A 17341-nucleotide genomic window follows, 5' to 3' on the forward strand; every position below is an offset into this window, starting at 1 on the left:
TATATATATGCATATATATTCTATATATATATGTATATATATTCTATATATATGTATATATTATATATATGTATATATATTATATATATATGTATATATTATATATATATGTATATCTATAATATAAAGCTGAACGTCTGTGTGTGTGTGTATGTGTGTGTGTGTGTGTGTGTGTCTGGTCACGAATAGACTCCTAGATGGTTGACTATTTTTAAAAACTGATTACATATAATGATAGAAGATGTATCGAGGATCAGGAATGGGTATGTTTGATTTGACAGAACGGTGGTTCATAAAAATTGTGTGGTTTGCGTTCGCGGCTGGCCCCCAAAGTATGGAAATAAAAAATGAAAAAAAAAAAAAAACGTTTACAAGGGTTTTTGATATAGATGTACATAAGAATACTTTGATAAGTATGTTTCAAGTTAAATAGGGATGGTATAATAAAATTGTGGGGTCTGAGTTCGCGCCTGTACTCCATGGAAATATGGCACAAATTTTAACAAAGACTTTTCATATCTATTTGCGTAAGTATACTTTGATAATTATGTTTCAGTTTGAAGGATGGTATAATAAAATTATTGGATGTTCGTTCGCGCCTGACCTCTATAGAATGTAAATATGTCACAAAGTTTAACAAGGTTTTTTAAAAGGGGTGAGGGTCCACAATAACACCTTAGCTTTAATTATTGTTAAGTTATTGTGTCAAAAGAAGAAAAACTCCTGCTCACGTGATTATGTGTATGTTTAAAAACATTTGCATAACCTTTTTATTTTTATTTATATATCTGTTTAAGCTTTTTTTTTTTGTCAGAAGGAATTCAGCTGATTAAAACCCTTTCTCTGTGTGTTTTACATTACAATAATGCAGCCTTGAATCCGACGGCGCAATGCTATACCGTTCAATACTGTAAAACTGAAACGAAGCTATTCTGCTTGAAAAGGGCGCCATTTTCTTCTTATTCATATTTATATCGATTCTTTGCTTTAAAAAAAACTAAAGTAATTACGTGTTTACTTTTTTAATATCCCATTTTGCTGCTTCGGATTAAGTAAGTAAAGCTTCATTATTTTTCAAAACTGTTTTTGTTTCTTTGTTTTTCGATATTTCATTGATATTATTTAGTAAGAGTGTTTAGCAGAAAAGCCAACAAACGACTACCCGAAAAAATAAATATGCAAGAAATAAATGTTACCATAGTCAATAAAAGTTCAGTTCATGTTTTTTTTTTTAAATAGTTTTTAATGCTCTTTACTTGGAATAATTTCAGCGAACCGAAATTAAAACGAAATTGTAGGCGATAACTACTTAAATTAATTTTTATATAAACTACACATGTCATATTCGAATATTTCTCAAGCACAAAATAACGGAAAATATTAAAATATGTTTATAAATATTCCTTACGTTGACGGAACTCTCTTAAATTGTTAACACAGAATGCTCAGGTGCCCCTCCTTCAAATTGAAAACGGGGCTCTCCATTTCAAAGTCGCTACCATTTTGATTTTTTTTAAAAACCGGTTCGTGAATTAAAAAAAAAAAGAATTTTTTTACAAACTACTTAAAAATACAAACCAATGAACTTTTCTACCATAAAAGTAACTTTTATTGACTATGGTAATATTTATTTCTTGTATATTTTTATTATTATATATATAACATTTTCTCTTTGTAAGGAAACATCATTTTGTTGGTCGCTCTTGGCTACGAATGGAAACAAAGTTTATATAAAAAAATATATTTTCGCGAAAATTACTTTACTTTCATCATATTTTGCTTAGGGTAAAATTTTTAAGTTTCAAAACCTATTTCTTTACAACCTCCTCCTTTTTATAACCTATCATACTTTCATCAATTACAGTCCATTTTCTGTAGGCTATTTTTGAACCCAGTCAACGACGGGTACTTCTGCTAGTATATTACATATGTTTATATATTATATATTATATGTATTATATACATGTATAACTACTTCATTTACTCACATAAAATTAATATACGAAAGTATAGATTTATGCGTAAACTTTAAGTATTTACTTCAAAAGTGCTCAATACGTAGGTAGAGCTAGTTAACAAAAACAATTGAAAATAAACAAATAAATAAATTAAATAAACATGAATATACATAAACGATCACACATATATGTATGTATATATATATGTATATATATGTGCATATATGTGTGTACACATATGTATATTTATATATATAAAAAAAAAAATGTTTGCCTTAAGCCACAAACCTAGTTTTAAAACAGATCCTTTGTTCGATAAAATGCATGCCCATTGGCTGATAGGAAGGGGAACGGTGGATACTAGAAAGCTGATTGGCTAACTAAAATCCTCAACAGAAGAGGACCATATAAAAACGATAAACAACCACAGAATTCGCGCATAAGCCTGACGAATCCTAGAGTGGATTAAACGCCGAATATTCAGTGTAGCTTAATCGCCATATATATTTTATAAATTACTTATATACATGTATATATATTATGTATATATATTATATATATTTATATATATCATATATATATATGTATATATATTATATATATATGTATATATATATGTATATATATTATATATATGTGTATATATTATATATATGTATATATATTACATATATATATGTATATATATTATATATATGTATATATATTATATATATGTATATATATTACATATATATATATGTATATATATTATATATATGTATATATATTACATATATATATATGTATATATATTATATATATATTACATATATATTATATATATGTATATATATTGCATATATATATGTATATATATTACATATATATATGTATATATATTATATATATGTATATATATTACATATATATATATATTATATGTATATATATTGCATATATATATGTATATATATATTATATATATGTATATATATTATATATATGTATATATATTACATATATATGTATATATATTATATATATTACATATATATATGTATATATATTATATATATATTACATATATATATATATTACATATGTATATATTACATATATATTTATATATATATATATTACATATATATTATATATATGTATATATATTATTTATATATGCATATATGTATGTCCATACTCGTATGTATATATATATATGTGTGTAGATATATGTATATACGCGTAAAAACAAATAGAAAGTATATCTTGCCCTACTTCAGTATTGAGCACTCTTGAATTATGGAAGAAAATTAACTTTAACACCTCACTTAAAACATTCCAATCACAAACAAATGGAATTATCAATTCATCCTCACAATGAAAATAGAAGATCTATTCAGGAGAATTAAATTAAAGGCACACTTTTTCCTAAACAACTCAATGAATGAAGGTCATAAGGATTATTACGGTTTTAAAAGCCAGGAGTCAGCACCTCATGTTGAACAACTTGATTACTTCGAGGCGGATTTCGTAAAGATGGTCAGGGATCTCACCTTCAATGACAGAAAGAATAATTTCCAAAAAAGGATTAGATAAAATTCTAAAACAAATTCAGAATATAAAAGAAAGCCTTGTTTAAGCAGATAAACCCAAAACTTTTATAAGGTAAGCGAGCCAAAATATATTAAATTATTAGAACAGATTATTACAAGTTATTATAAAAAATCAAATTTTTATTTAATAGAAAAAATAACTGACAGTTAGTCCATAACTAACAAACTTGAAATTAGTAATAGTTTTAATAAATTAGTAAATAAGGAAGCCTATATTCTCTTAAAGGCCCACAAACAAGATTCCAACAACAACAAGACTAATTGACCTGAAATTTGAATAATTGACCGTTCTTTTTTGTTTTGTTTTTTGCTTAGCATCCATTGCCAAACACCCGGGAAACGCCGGGCACCCATGTTAGTCTATATATATCTATAAAAGTGAACGTGTCTGTGTATCTGTGTGCCTGTGTGTCTGTCTGTGTGTGTCCATTTCCCTACGCAATAACTCTGCAATTTTAAGTCTACAGACTCGAAATTTGATATACAGAGTACTGAGATTCGGGAAAATCTTTGTAATTCGTTTTCGGCCAGAAATTTGGCTGTTAAGGGATCAAAGTTCAACGATTTGACCTTTGAGAACTCTACCCAAATCCTCCGACAATTTTGGGTCTAAGCACTTGAAATTTTAGATACAGGTTCCTTGGACATGGATCTAACTTAATAACTGGATTTGAGCGCAAAACAATAAATGTTAAGGGGTCATAATAGGGATCAAAGTTTTAAAAAATTTACGTTTTTTTTTTTTTTTGCTAAACATACACCTCCAAACACCCAGGCAACGCCGGGCTGAAATGCTAGTACTTTATAATTAAAAAAAAAAAAGGGTTCCTGTTAGCATTCAAATGACGTTCCAACCCATTCAGTCCGGTTCTCCTAAACTCGACTCGCCCGCCATCTTGACTTCCAGCCTTATATTAACTCATTTTGGTGTGTAGCCTCATTGATATGCAAATTACATCAAACTACAAATTCAATGCATTTTTATAACACAGTAATTGAAATTGATTTTAAAGCCCTTTTCCACGTAGATATCCCCCAAAATTAACTTTACATACCTTTGTTAATTGACACAATACGCAGTAGAATGTTAATGTTTACGGCGTTTGCGATGTTGGCGGCTATCACATACGCATACATATATCATTTTTATCTCTGGTTTCTTACCCTCCCATATTCCCCTGTTTATTCCTATATTTCAATACAAACCATAATCCACACCTCTTGTGTCTTCTTTACATACACCTAAATTTTATTCCTTATCCCTATTTTTAACAACACGTGACAGAACCTCCTGATAATAACCCCTTAAGACACTGAAGCCCTGAGATATTTCCATTACAAACTTAACTTTTGTATGAGTTGTAACGCCTGAAGAGGTCTCTAATTGCTAGTAACTAGCTAACTGAAACATGCTCAGGAATGGGAAGCGTCATATTATTGCTAATGTAAAAACAAATAGAATATATATATATATATATATATATATATATATATATATATATATATATATATATACATATACACACACGCACACATATATATATTATGCACACACACACACACATATATAATTTAACATTATTTTATCAAATTGCATGCATGTTTTGTCTTAATTAAGATTCATCAGTGTGACTATGTGCGTCCGATTTGCCATTCACATGACTCTGAACCTCAGACCTCAGTCACTATCGACTGTTGATATCTTTTGTCTTAGTCAATGTTCTCAATGGTTTAACGACAGGAACGAAGAGGAAATATATTTATCTTTACGATATGCTGAGTATTTATGTTTAAATTTCAAGGGAAACAACTCTGCATTATAGCTAGACAAAAGGCTTTAGTTTTCTCACCAGATTGCTTGTCCGTTAATTAATATCGATATTTATCTTCCTCTCACGACATTAAATGACCCTCGTATTATCATTACTTTATTTACTCGCTTGTGTGAGAACAAGCAATTATCATTAATCGCTCGCTAGTGACATAATTTTCAGTACTCGCCACCTATTTTTTGCAGACCACTTGGTGTTCTGGCAACACCTGCTTTACCAATAAGAACGAGCGTTCGTTTTCTCTGAAATTTGAGTGGCAAATAAGCATCCTTAAGATTCCAATACTCTGCGTGAAATTATATTTTTTCATCCTCCTTGACTTTCCTGACCATTTTGTGCTTGTGCTGCCATCTTTTGGCAATCTATAAAGATCGCGGTCACGGAAGAAGGCAAGAAAATGTATAGGTATTAAAATGGTTATATGTTGTTTCAATAATAATAATAATAATAATCATAATAATAATAATAATAAAAATAATAATAATAATCATAATAATAACAATAATAATAATAATCATAATAATAATAATCATAATAATAATAATAATAATAAAAATGATGATGAGGATGATGTTGTTGTTGTTGTTGTTGTTGTTGTTTTCACCGTTTTATTTTTTTTTCACTCGAGAGCGAGTTTTTACACCAAAGCTAGTGAGCATAGTCAAAGAGTAAATTAGATGGAAAGCACTTGGCATAGGATGTTTGATGTTTATTTTTATTATTATTATTATTATTATTATTATTATTTATTAATTAATTAATCAAGTATCTTGAAGTGGTTCAATTTCACTAAAATAGTCATATCTCATTAAAATAGTTAAAACTCATTAAAATGGTTAAATTTTATTGAATTGGAAAATTTTTTTATTAAAATAGTTGAATATCATTTAACTGGTTGAATTTTATTAAAATATTTAAATCTCATTAAAATGATTAAATTTTATTGAAGTGGTTAAATTTCATTCAAATAGTTAAATACCATTAAAATTGTAAAATTTCATTAAAATACTTAAATCTCATTAAGATGATTAAGTTTTATTTGAATTGGTTAAATTTTATTAAAATAGTATAATATCATTAAAAAGGTTAAATCTGATCGAAATGATTCAATTTTATCGAATTGATCATGGTCATGGTTGCGGCATTTACCCTGGATCTTTCCAACAAGTTTACTATATCCAGAGTTCTTTGCTGACTAGGCATGTCGATCCGACTATTTCTGTTATGAAGGTAAGCTATCAGCGGTTCCAGCGATGAACATCATAAAGATGAGGGCTCAGAATCAGTTCAGCATCCTGTATTATTGTTTTAAGCTAGGTTTTAAGTTAGCCACTACATATTTTTTTTTCAACCTGGTGATGGTGCTGGGTTGATGACTTCAGGGATGAAAATCACCTGGGTGTCATCAAAAGGCAAAGTTGAATAAACAAAAACATTTGGCAAGAAGAGATTTTTGGAGAGAGTGGATCTTGCAACAAGTGTGAATTGTACGGTTGGGGATAAACTATTGCCAGTGGACACAGATGATTCAGCATGAAATATCTTAATATTTACATTTCCAGGAATGTAATTGATTTCAATATAAGAGAAAAAAAACAACAAAAAAACAACAGAAGAAAGCAGATGCAACAGTGAGTGTGATTGATATCTTGACATCTCTCTGTTGTTGAGCCACATATCAACCAACCCCTACATTAAACATCCCTCTCTCATTTTATATGAACAAGAAGCTTAATCTATTATATAAATCTCACCTGTCTGTTTAAATGTATGTATGTATGTTTGTATGTATGCAGGTATTGCTATCTAACACTTTCGACAGAGGCGACGGATTTTCACGAGATCAGTATCATTTTGAAGCTCGGATGACAAATATCGAAAAATTGGCCAAAAACATTAATTCCTTTACCCTCAACTGGGTAGTTTTCTACAGGGGGGGGGGTCGGTTTTTTGCTGACATTTTTTGAAAGTCATTCAACCCTTGTGCCCACGACATCGCATAAATAGCATTGTCACGACCATGGTAGGCACATCGGTAAGACAGTTTGTTTTTGTTCACCTCTTTTTCCTCTGGCGCGTTACAGGTTTCAGCTTGCTTATTACTCCTATTTTTTTTTTGCACTCAACCAACACCCTTACACACACCTCCACTTTATTTTCCACCTTTGCGTCACGGGTTCGAGCCTGCCTGCCTGCCTGCCTGCCTGCCTGCCTGCTACAACTTTTTTTTTTTTTACTAAACGCACATTTCCAAACACCTGGGCAACGCTGGGCACCCAAGCTAGTTATAAATAAATTTGTCTCTGTGTTGATTTTGAGAATAACGACAAAAGAATTGTCAGTGTGTACATATGATTTTAGCAATCATTTGAAAATGTAAGCTAGAAAATTATATATATCTACATTCAACAATGCAACATTTGGTGTTCAGCCTTATTTCGTTTGGGGATCAGAGCTACAATTAAAGTCAACAGACAGAAACTGATGCGAGCATTGCTGAGGCAGTTAAGAATTTCTTCCTCCCTTGTTGCCTGCTGTAGTGATGATGAAGCCAAGATATTTGAAACAATCGACCTCTTCAAAGATTTCCCTACCATCAGTAACTTTGTCTTATTTGTGTTTATCTTCATATTGATCTTTGAAGGCTAACATTGTATCTTGTCAATGGCCAATTGAATTTCAGCGACGGTTTCACCCAATATGGTGAAAACCGACTACTTGTTGGCTTCATAGTGCTGCTAGGTTGCCTTTGATTGTTGCTGCCCGGGTCTTCAGCCACCCATCAGTATATTTGCATCAATCAGGTAGAGTTGGGCCTCATGGATGAGCTCACCCTCTGGGTGTCAAGGTGCATGTATGAGCAGATGGTTTTCAGACTGATATGCTATTAGTTATGTCGCGCACACAAATGTATCTCAATTACTCACCGGTTATTTGCCCTTATCTTAACTTTATATTCATCTGACACCGTTTTTCCTTTGTGTTCATTCTCTAGCTACTTCGGTTATCTGCCTATCTCTTTAACGTCTGACCGTCAATGTGAACACACACACATTTCTGTTCACTGACAAAAGTGATTTTCTCCATAAAACTATCAGTTATGTTGATTTTGATGTACCATTGTGTAAGATCATCTTTGAGTCATTCCAAGTCTTTTTTGGCCGACCATTTCCTTGCTTAACCTCTGGATGTGTACATCTGCAGATCCAATCAAAGCTTCGTTCAACATGTCCATATAACAAAGACAGAGTTGCAATGCAGAGATGACTCCAATCTGAGCCGTCCCCCCAGAAAAAACGGGAAGCTTTACTTTTTGAATGACCTTTGTATTATCATTACTTTATTCACTTGTTCTCACATGAGCTATTATCATTGATTGCTCACTAGCAAGATGATTTCCAGTACTCTCCATCTCTTTTCAATACTTGTTGCAAACCACTTTGCATTCTGGCAACACCTAACTACCAATGAGAACGATCGTTCGTTTTCTCTGAAATTTGACTGGCAAATAAGCATCCTTAAGATTCCAATACTCTGCGTGAAATTATATCTTTTCATCCTCCTTGACTTTCCTGACCATTTTGTGCTTGTGCCGTCATCTTTTGGCAATCTATAAAGGTCGCAGTCACGGAAGAAGGCAAGAAAATTTCTGTATAGGTATTAAAATGGCTATATGTTGTTTTCGTTAAATATTAATTATAATTATTACTATTATTATTATTATTATTATTATTACGTTTGTTAACTTAGCAGTGTTGTGATGTTTTACACCATTTTATTTTTTTTCACTCGAGAGCGAGTTTTTACACCAAAGCTAGTGAGCATAGTCAAAGAGTAAATTAGATGGAAAGCACTTGGCATAGGATGTTTGATGTTTATTTTTATTATTATTATTAATATTATTATTAATTAATTAATTATTATTATTATTATTATTAATTAATTAATTAATTAATTAATTAATTATGTGACCAGAGCTTCATTCAACATGTCTGTATAAACATAGAGTTATACAATGCAAAGATAACTCAAATTCAGGTACCTTCATTTAGTTAAAGGGTGGGGGAAGGGGTCTCCCTCGACCCCTAAACCCACCAGAGTCTGAGTCATTGTTGAGGTGGCTTCTTCTTTATTAGTGGGAGTATATGGTCCTGTGTCTGATGCAGTCCTAGCAGGCCAATCCTCCCAGCTTTCGCTTTCTCTCCTTTTGAGAAGAGAATAGTTTATTGCTAATTGCCTGAGGCGCCCTTACCAAGGAATGTCAATGCAACTGTCCAAGCATGTTTTGCAGTCAAGAGTATTCTTCCTCTGGGCCTCAAGCTTTTCAAATCCCACTTTTCCGACCTTGTATCACATCTACCAACCATGGGAGGGTGATAAACATAATTTTAGTCTAAATAGCAAGGAGTCAGAACTGACTGGTGTCAAAGTGCACATCCGAAACCCACCGAACCGTAACCATAGCATTCTTCTGCATCCTCTCAAAGTATATAGGATGTTTTATGTTCATTTTTTATTATGAGGTTGAGAAGAATGTTTTTTTGCAGAATTTTTAATTTTGATTTCAAATAATGTATTTTCAAATAAGTTTTCATTTCATTTCATAGCTTTACTTTTTAAATAATTTTAAAGAGCGTTTTTCAATCTAACTAATCGTTTAAATTGCAATCGTTTTAAAACAATTATGCCTTTTTTTTCAGAACGTTGAATACAAGATAGAAAACAGCAAAATCGCACAATTTTATTATTTCAATTCACGCTTATTCGAAAAGCTGTTAAAACAGCTTGCGATATCAACGAAGCGTTTGGTCGAGAAACCACTACTGAACACACAGCACAATGGTTGTTTAAGAAATTTCGTGGCAGCAACGAGTGTCTTTAAGATGATGAGCATAGTGGTCAGCGATCGGATGTTGACAATGATGAATTAAGAGCCTTAGTCAAAGCCAATCCACAGAGTTTAGGAATTTGTTTCTGAATTAGATGTAACGTATATGACGATTTTCAACCACTTAAGAGAGATTGAAAAGACAAAACAACTTGATAAATCAATTAAATTAAACGACAAACAAAAGATACACTATTATGAAGTGTAATTTTCCCTTCTTTCACACAAGAACGACCCGTTTCTTGACTGGGTTGTGACTTGCAATGAAGAGTGGGTATGCCAATTCTGTATATATTTATACGTTAATTCGCTTCGATTTTTATCATCCTGACATCCCTTAAAAGGAAAATGGAGTATTCCAAATTAATAAAACAAAAAAAACAAAATTGGTGTCGCTGATAGGCCTTAGCTACATTTGGATTGGATGAGGAAAATCAGCACCAACCGCCACCACTGCCACCACCACGACAGTCATAAGAATTGCAACTACCACTGCCAACACTACTACCACCATAACAACAACTACCACTACTACGATGTCTGCCGCCTCTATCTCCACTGACACCACCACCACTGCCACTGCCACCACCACTGTTGCCACCTCCACTGCCATCACTACCATCATTGCTACCACACCATCATCGCCCCTGCTACCATCACCACCAACCAGCACCCCCACTACCAACTCCAGCACTACCTCCATCACCACCAACACCATCACTACCACCGCCACCACCACCACATCAGTTAGTTGTTGGTGTTCTGCGAAAGTCAACTAGGCCAATTCTGTTGGACAGTGTCCGTTTTTCCTGAATTTTCGATGTTATGTAATAAATTTATAATAAAACTGTATTTCTGTGTACATTCAGAAAAACTGCAGTCATCTTCCACAGATGACGTTACGATGGTGGTGGTGGTGGTGGGGGGGAACGAAGCACAATTATTTTTTGTTTATATGTGCTCTACAGGCTTTCAGGGATTACCAAACCTTCCTTTTTTAGGTATAGATTAGGGGGAGTAGTATCTGTTTCGTGGTCACAATGTAATCTTCCAGGCATCTTCCAGGCATTATCTCCTTTGTTTTTGTTTAGATGAGGGTGGGGAAATAGTGTTCGTTTTGTTCTCACAATACCAGGCTTCAAAAACATTATTTTCTTTTTGTTGGTTTAGTAATAGTCAACATGTGATATCCGTACCTACATGGAAAAAAAGCCACTTAGCAGTAACGAAAAGAAAATCTTACCTGTGACGTGAATAAAAGTTATTAAAGTCGAAAATCACGTCAAATCACCGAGTAGTACAACTTTTAAATAATAAATAACGTGTTTCTGCAGTATAGCACCTATATCAGAAAACACGCAAAATCTTAGCCGTAAAGTACTGAAAGGTTAACACAACAGGAAATTACATAAAATAATTGAAGAGTTTCATTTTTAAATAAGAAATAAGGTATTTGTGCAATATAGTATTCATATGAAAAACAAAGAAAATCTTAACTGGGACGGACATAAAAGTGATGAAAATTGAAAATCATATAAAATCAGCGACTAGTATGACTTGTAAATAATAAATAAGGTGTTCCTACAGTATAGTACTTATATAAAAAACAAACAAACTCTTAGCCGTGACGTACGGAAAAGTTAGCGCAACCGAAAATCACATAAAATAATCAAGTAGTTTCATTTTTAAATAAGAAATAAGGTACTTGTACAGTAATCCTCCAAAAAATAAAGTACTTGTACAGTATAGTGCCCATATGAAAAAACACAGAAAATTTTACCTGTGGCGTACATAAAAGATTTTAAAATTGAAAATCACGTCAAATTATCGAGTAATATGACTTTTCATTGTTTTCTCATATAGGTAGCATACTGTACACGTACCTTATTTCCTTGAGTATAATACTGAACAAGTATCTTATTTCTCCTCATATTATTGTGAAAGCGGGTGGAGGAAACAGAAGGGGTATAAGGAGTCAGTCACGGAACTGGATGAAGTAGTTTATGACCTGGAAATCACTTTATTTCATATATATTTTTAAGAGGGGGGGGGCAGTCCCAGAAATGGTTGAAACATTTAAAAAATACTTTATTTCATCTCACAAATTCAGGCATTCAATTTCATAACAAATTAAGAATATTTTTATAAGCAGAAATCTGTTTATAGAAACCTGGATATTTGTTGGTGGCCCAATTTAAGAGGTTCATCAGGGAATCGATATAGGCCTTATCGATATAGATTTGAGTAGCTTTTTCCATGGATTCTCTTTTTGACTTATCTTCAATGAGGTCACTGATGGTTTTAAGTTTTTTACTTATAGTAGGTTGCCATTTGCTTATTCCACTTGCAGCCAAAAGATTTGTATCGCCTCCATAATACCTAAAAATTAATAAATCAGAACATGTATATATATATATATATATATATGTGTGTGCATATATATACACACATATATATATATGTGTGTGTGTGTGTATATATATACATATATATATGTGTATATATATATATATATACACACATATATATATATATATACACATAGATAATATCTGAAAATATATATATATATATATATATATATGAACAAATGATTAATAAAACATGTTAAAAAACATCTTGAAAAAGAGTTAAAAACATATTTAATTTTAAAAAGGAAGCATAAGATAAGTGGATAGTCCTTAATCCGCGGAGTTTCGAAGAAATACTCTCCTTCTCATCAGAGGGCAGGAATTAGCAAAATGCAGGATCGGATTTTGCATGTAAAAGTATTTAATGAAACCACAAGTAAGTCACAGATCTCACTTGGTTAAAAAAAAAAAAAAAAGAAGGGTGAGGTAAGGGGAGTAGGAAGTAAAAGAAAAAATGATAAAAAGATTTCACATGAATGGATTGTCCGGTGAAGGGTAAAAATCCAAGAATGGTAAAATCCAAACACGGTCGAATTAAAAACTTCCAATCCAAATCCACAAGTAAGTTCCAAAGGAATAGCATAACTGGAAGATAGTCCAAAATGATCCAAAAGACAGAATTCCTTGGAAAAATTCACAAATGGAATGAGTTCAAAATCATTAAAAGAAAAGTCCAAATGTGCACAGAAAAAAGCACTGGAGAGAATATTTAAAACACGTCTGCCAAGGCCGGAAGAATCAAGTAAACTCACCCTTTTTTTTTTTTTAACCATGTAAGATCTGTGACTTACTTGTGGTTTCATTAAATACTTTTACATGCAAAATCCGACATGCTTGTGCTGCCAAATTTTGGTAATCGATAAAGGTCGCGGTCATAGAAGAAGGCAAGAAAGTTTCTGTATAGGTATAGAAATGGTTATATGTAGTTTTCGTTGTTGTTGTTGTTGTTTTTGTTGTTGTTATTGTTGTTGATGATGCTGATGATAATAATAATAATAATAATAATAATAATTCTGATTTCGTTTATCAACGTCTCTCTGGAAAGGGATGGGATTCATTTCCGGAGGATTTCCCTCAATCCCGGCTTCAAACCAGGAGCTTCAAAGATCAAGGGTTTTCCTAAGAATGTTGGTGGTACCTATAATAGCAGAGGTCTGAAGGCCACCTAAAACATCGGGGATTTGTAGTTTTTTCAATTGTCCTTCCAGACGACTTGATACTACTCCTAGTGCACCAACTACGACCAGGATTATTTGTGTTTTAACCCCATATATACGCCTTATCTCCAATACCAATGGAGCATAATTGTCCCACTTCCCATTCTCCTTCTCTCTCACATTCCTGTTCCAGGGTACTGAGAAGTCTACAATCTGCCAGTTTTTTTAGACTTTGTCAATGACGACCAAATCCGGACGATTATGTTCCAATTGCTTAGTCGTTATGACACTTTTGTCCCACCATACCTCTACCTTGCCATCCTCACTTGTTCTCACTTCATCAGGTGCCTTCTCAAACCGTTTTCCAGCACACTTCCCCCCAACCCTCTTACACATCTCCCAATATATCCGGAGTCCCATGCGATCGCATCTTTTGTGGTACTTTCTCTGGGACAGTCCACTACACCCTGCTGCAAGGTGCACAATTGACTCTTAGTTCTTACCAGAAATCTGGCATTCTGCAGCAACTTCCTCTCCTAGAACCACTTTTTTTTAACAATCGTGTGCCTAATGCCTGCTCTTGTGCTGCACGAACAAAAGCTTCAGTACTCTTAGCCAGATACCCAGTTCTAAGCCATTGCCATGGTCTTTCATCAGCCACTTCTGCTATATCCTGGAACAACAACAATAATAATAATAATAATAATAATAATAATAATAATAATAAAATTAATAATAATAATAATAATAATAATCGATAAAACACAAGAAAACAGCAAATGCGGACTCTGTGGACAAAGAGATGAAACAATAGACCATATAGTAAGTGAATGCAGCAAACTGACCCAAAAGGAATACAAAAACAGGCATAACCAAGTGGGGAGGGAGGTGCACTGTGAATTGCGCAAACGACTGCATTTTGATCATACAGACAAATGGTACAAGCATAAACCCGCAACAACACTCAAAAACGAGAACCACAAAATCCTATGTGACATGGACATACAGACGGACAAACCCATCCAAGCAAGAAGACCAGATGTCGTAATAATTAACAAGAAAGAGAAATCCTGTCAAATCGTATACTTTGCTGTGTCAGCTGACCACAGGGTGAGTATGAAAGAAAAGGAGAAACGAAGCAAATGCACAGAGCTAGCCAGAGAGTTAAAAGGGATTTGGATAATGAAGAAAATCAAAATAGTACCGATAATAGTAGGAGCACTAGGAACAATTCTGAAAAACTTTGAAAAAAGAATGGCAGAAATTGGAATCAAAGGAATAGCTGCAAAAGTACAATGACTAATGATAATGAAAATGGCTGAAATATTAAGGAAAACCCTTGAATGCAGAGAATAATACAAGAAGACAATATAACGAATAAGCGTTACAGGGAATGAAGAACACCAAAGCTGCATATCTACAGGTTCTACATCCCCATCACGCATCCCCCCCATAGTTTCACCACCGCTCCTCCCAATAAAAAAGTGACACCAAAGAGCTGAGAAGGGTCAAGAAGGACTGAAAGACCAAGGGGAGACCACCAGCCAGACCTCGATTAGACAAGCACAAAGAGAAGTGGGGCTTTGGGGAGGCTTAGTGCCACTCAAATTCCAGTATGAACCAATGGCCACTGCCAGCGAGAAATCAATGGTAAGAGGCTGTTGCAATGATGCAAATTCATCTGCAAATGCTATCGAAGGAGATGGAGAGAACTGGACGTCTGGGGAAACTTGTTGTCACTCAGCTTCCAGAGAACACCACAGGTTTCCAATCAGATCGTTTGTTGACTTGTAAGAAAGCTCCATGTGAGCCAAAAATAATAGTAGTAGTAGTTGTTATTGTTCTTGTTGTTGTTGCTGCTGCTGCTGCTGCTGCTGCTGTTGCTAACAGTGTTGTGATATTTTACATGGTTTTATTTTTTTCACTCAAGTGCGAGCTTTAATAGCAGTTAGTGAATATAGTTAAGAGTCAATTAGATGGAAAGCACCTGGCATAGGGTGTTTGCTGTTCATTATTATTATTATTATTATCATCATTATTATTATTGCCCCCCCCCCGACAAAAGGTGGGGAGACCTGTAAATTCACCCTTGTCCATTCGTCCATTCGTCTGTCCACACTTTTCTTAGTAACTACGCTTTAGAATTTTTATGAAATTTTGCACAAACATTAAACATGATATGAGTAAAAATGTAACAGAACGAATTTTCCGGGAAAACTCCGGTTGCCCCCCCCCCCTCCTATGGGTGCCTTTGGGTAAAAATGGCTAAAATTGACACTTTTGTGCTTATTAAAAAAAATTGATACCTTGGATCTTTATAAAATTTTCTGAAAAGTTGTAACTAACTAATTTCTATATAATTTTGTTTGTCTATACTTCACGATAACTCTTGGGTGTGCCCCAGGGGCTCTTTTAGGGCTGATAAAAACACTCCATTTTTGGGACTATTTTACCATATTTGTCCAAAATTTTCTGTGTATATCTATTTAGCAGTTTTGCATGGTGCTGAACTCAAATTTAAATAATAGTGCTAAATTGGGTGGGGGCAAATGATGGACTTAGTCATTTTTTTTTTTTTTGCATGGTGCAAAACTCAAATTTATATATGTTAAAGCCTAAAACTGCACCGTTTGATCATTTTTCACCAGGATTTGACGTCTCCTGGGGACTTTTGGGGCTAAATGGAGGGGGGCAAATGCTGAACTTAGTCATTTTCTTATGCCTCGTTCACTGTGCACTCACGGGTGACCATGCATGCTTCACTTGTTGTTTTATTATTATTATTATTGTTATTATTATTATTATTATTATTATTATTATTATTTTTATTATTATTATTATTATTATTATTATTATTTTATTATTATTTTTATTATTATAATTTATTATTATTATTATTATAATTTATTATTATTATTATAATTTATTATTATTATTATTATTATTATTATTATTATTATTATAATTTATTATTATTATTATTATTATTATAATTTATTATTATTATTATTATTATAATTTATTATTATTATTATTATTATTATTATTATTATAATTTATTATTATTATTATTATTATAATTTATTATTATTATTATCAATATTATTATTATTATTATATATTTATTATTATATTTTACTTTATTATTGTTATATTATTATTTTATTATTAACGTATTATTATTATTTTATTATTATTTTTATTTTTATTATAATTATTATTTTATTATTATTAATTTTTTTATTTTATCATTACTAATTTACTATTATTATCAGTATAATTAAATCTTATTAAATGAGGAATCATTTCATGTTAAAATTTGAGTTTCGTTGTTAGATAAACATGACATCATATCAAATTCGATGAACATCTCGTTTTGATTCAGCTTCTTCACATAATATGGACACTTTTCAAACGTGTTTTTCTCAATTTTAGATGCATAATACTAACTGGACTTTTACTGGAAATGATTCCGCCTCGTGTGTTAAGATATAATGAAA

This window comes from Euprymna scolopes, chromosome 26 (genome assembly GCF_053919585.1).
Source record: "Euprymna scolopes isolate OS-2025 chromosome 26, ASM5391958v1, whole genome shotgun sequence".
NCBI lineage: Eukaryota > Metazoa > Mollusca > Cephalopoda > Sepiida > Sepiolidae > Euprymna > Euprymna scolopes.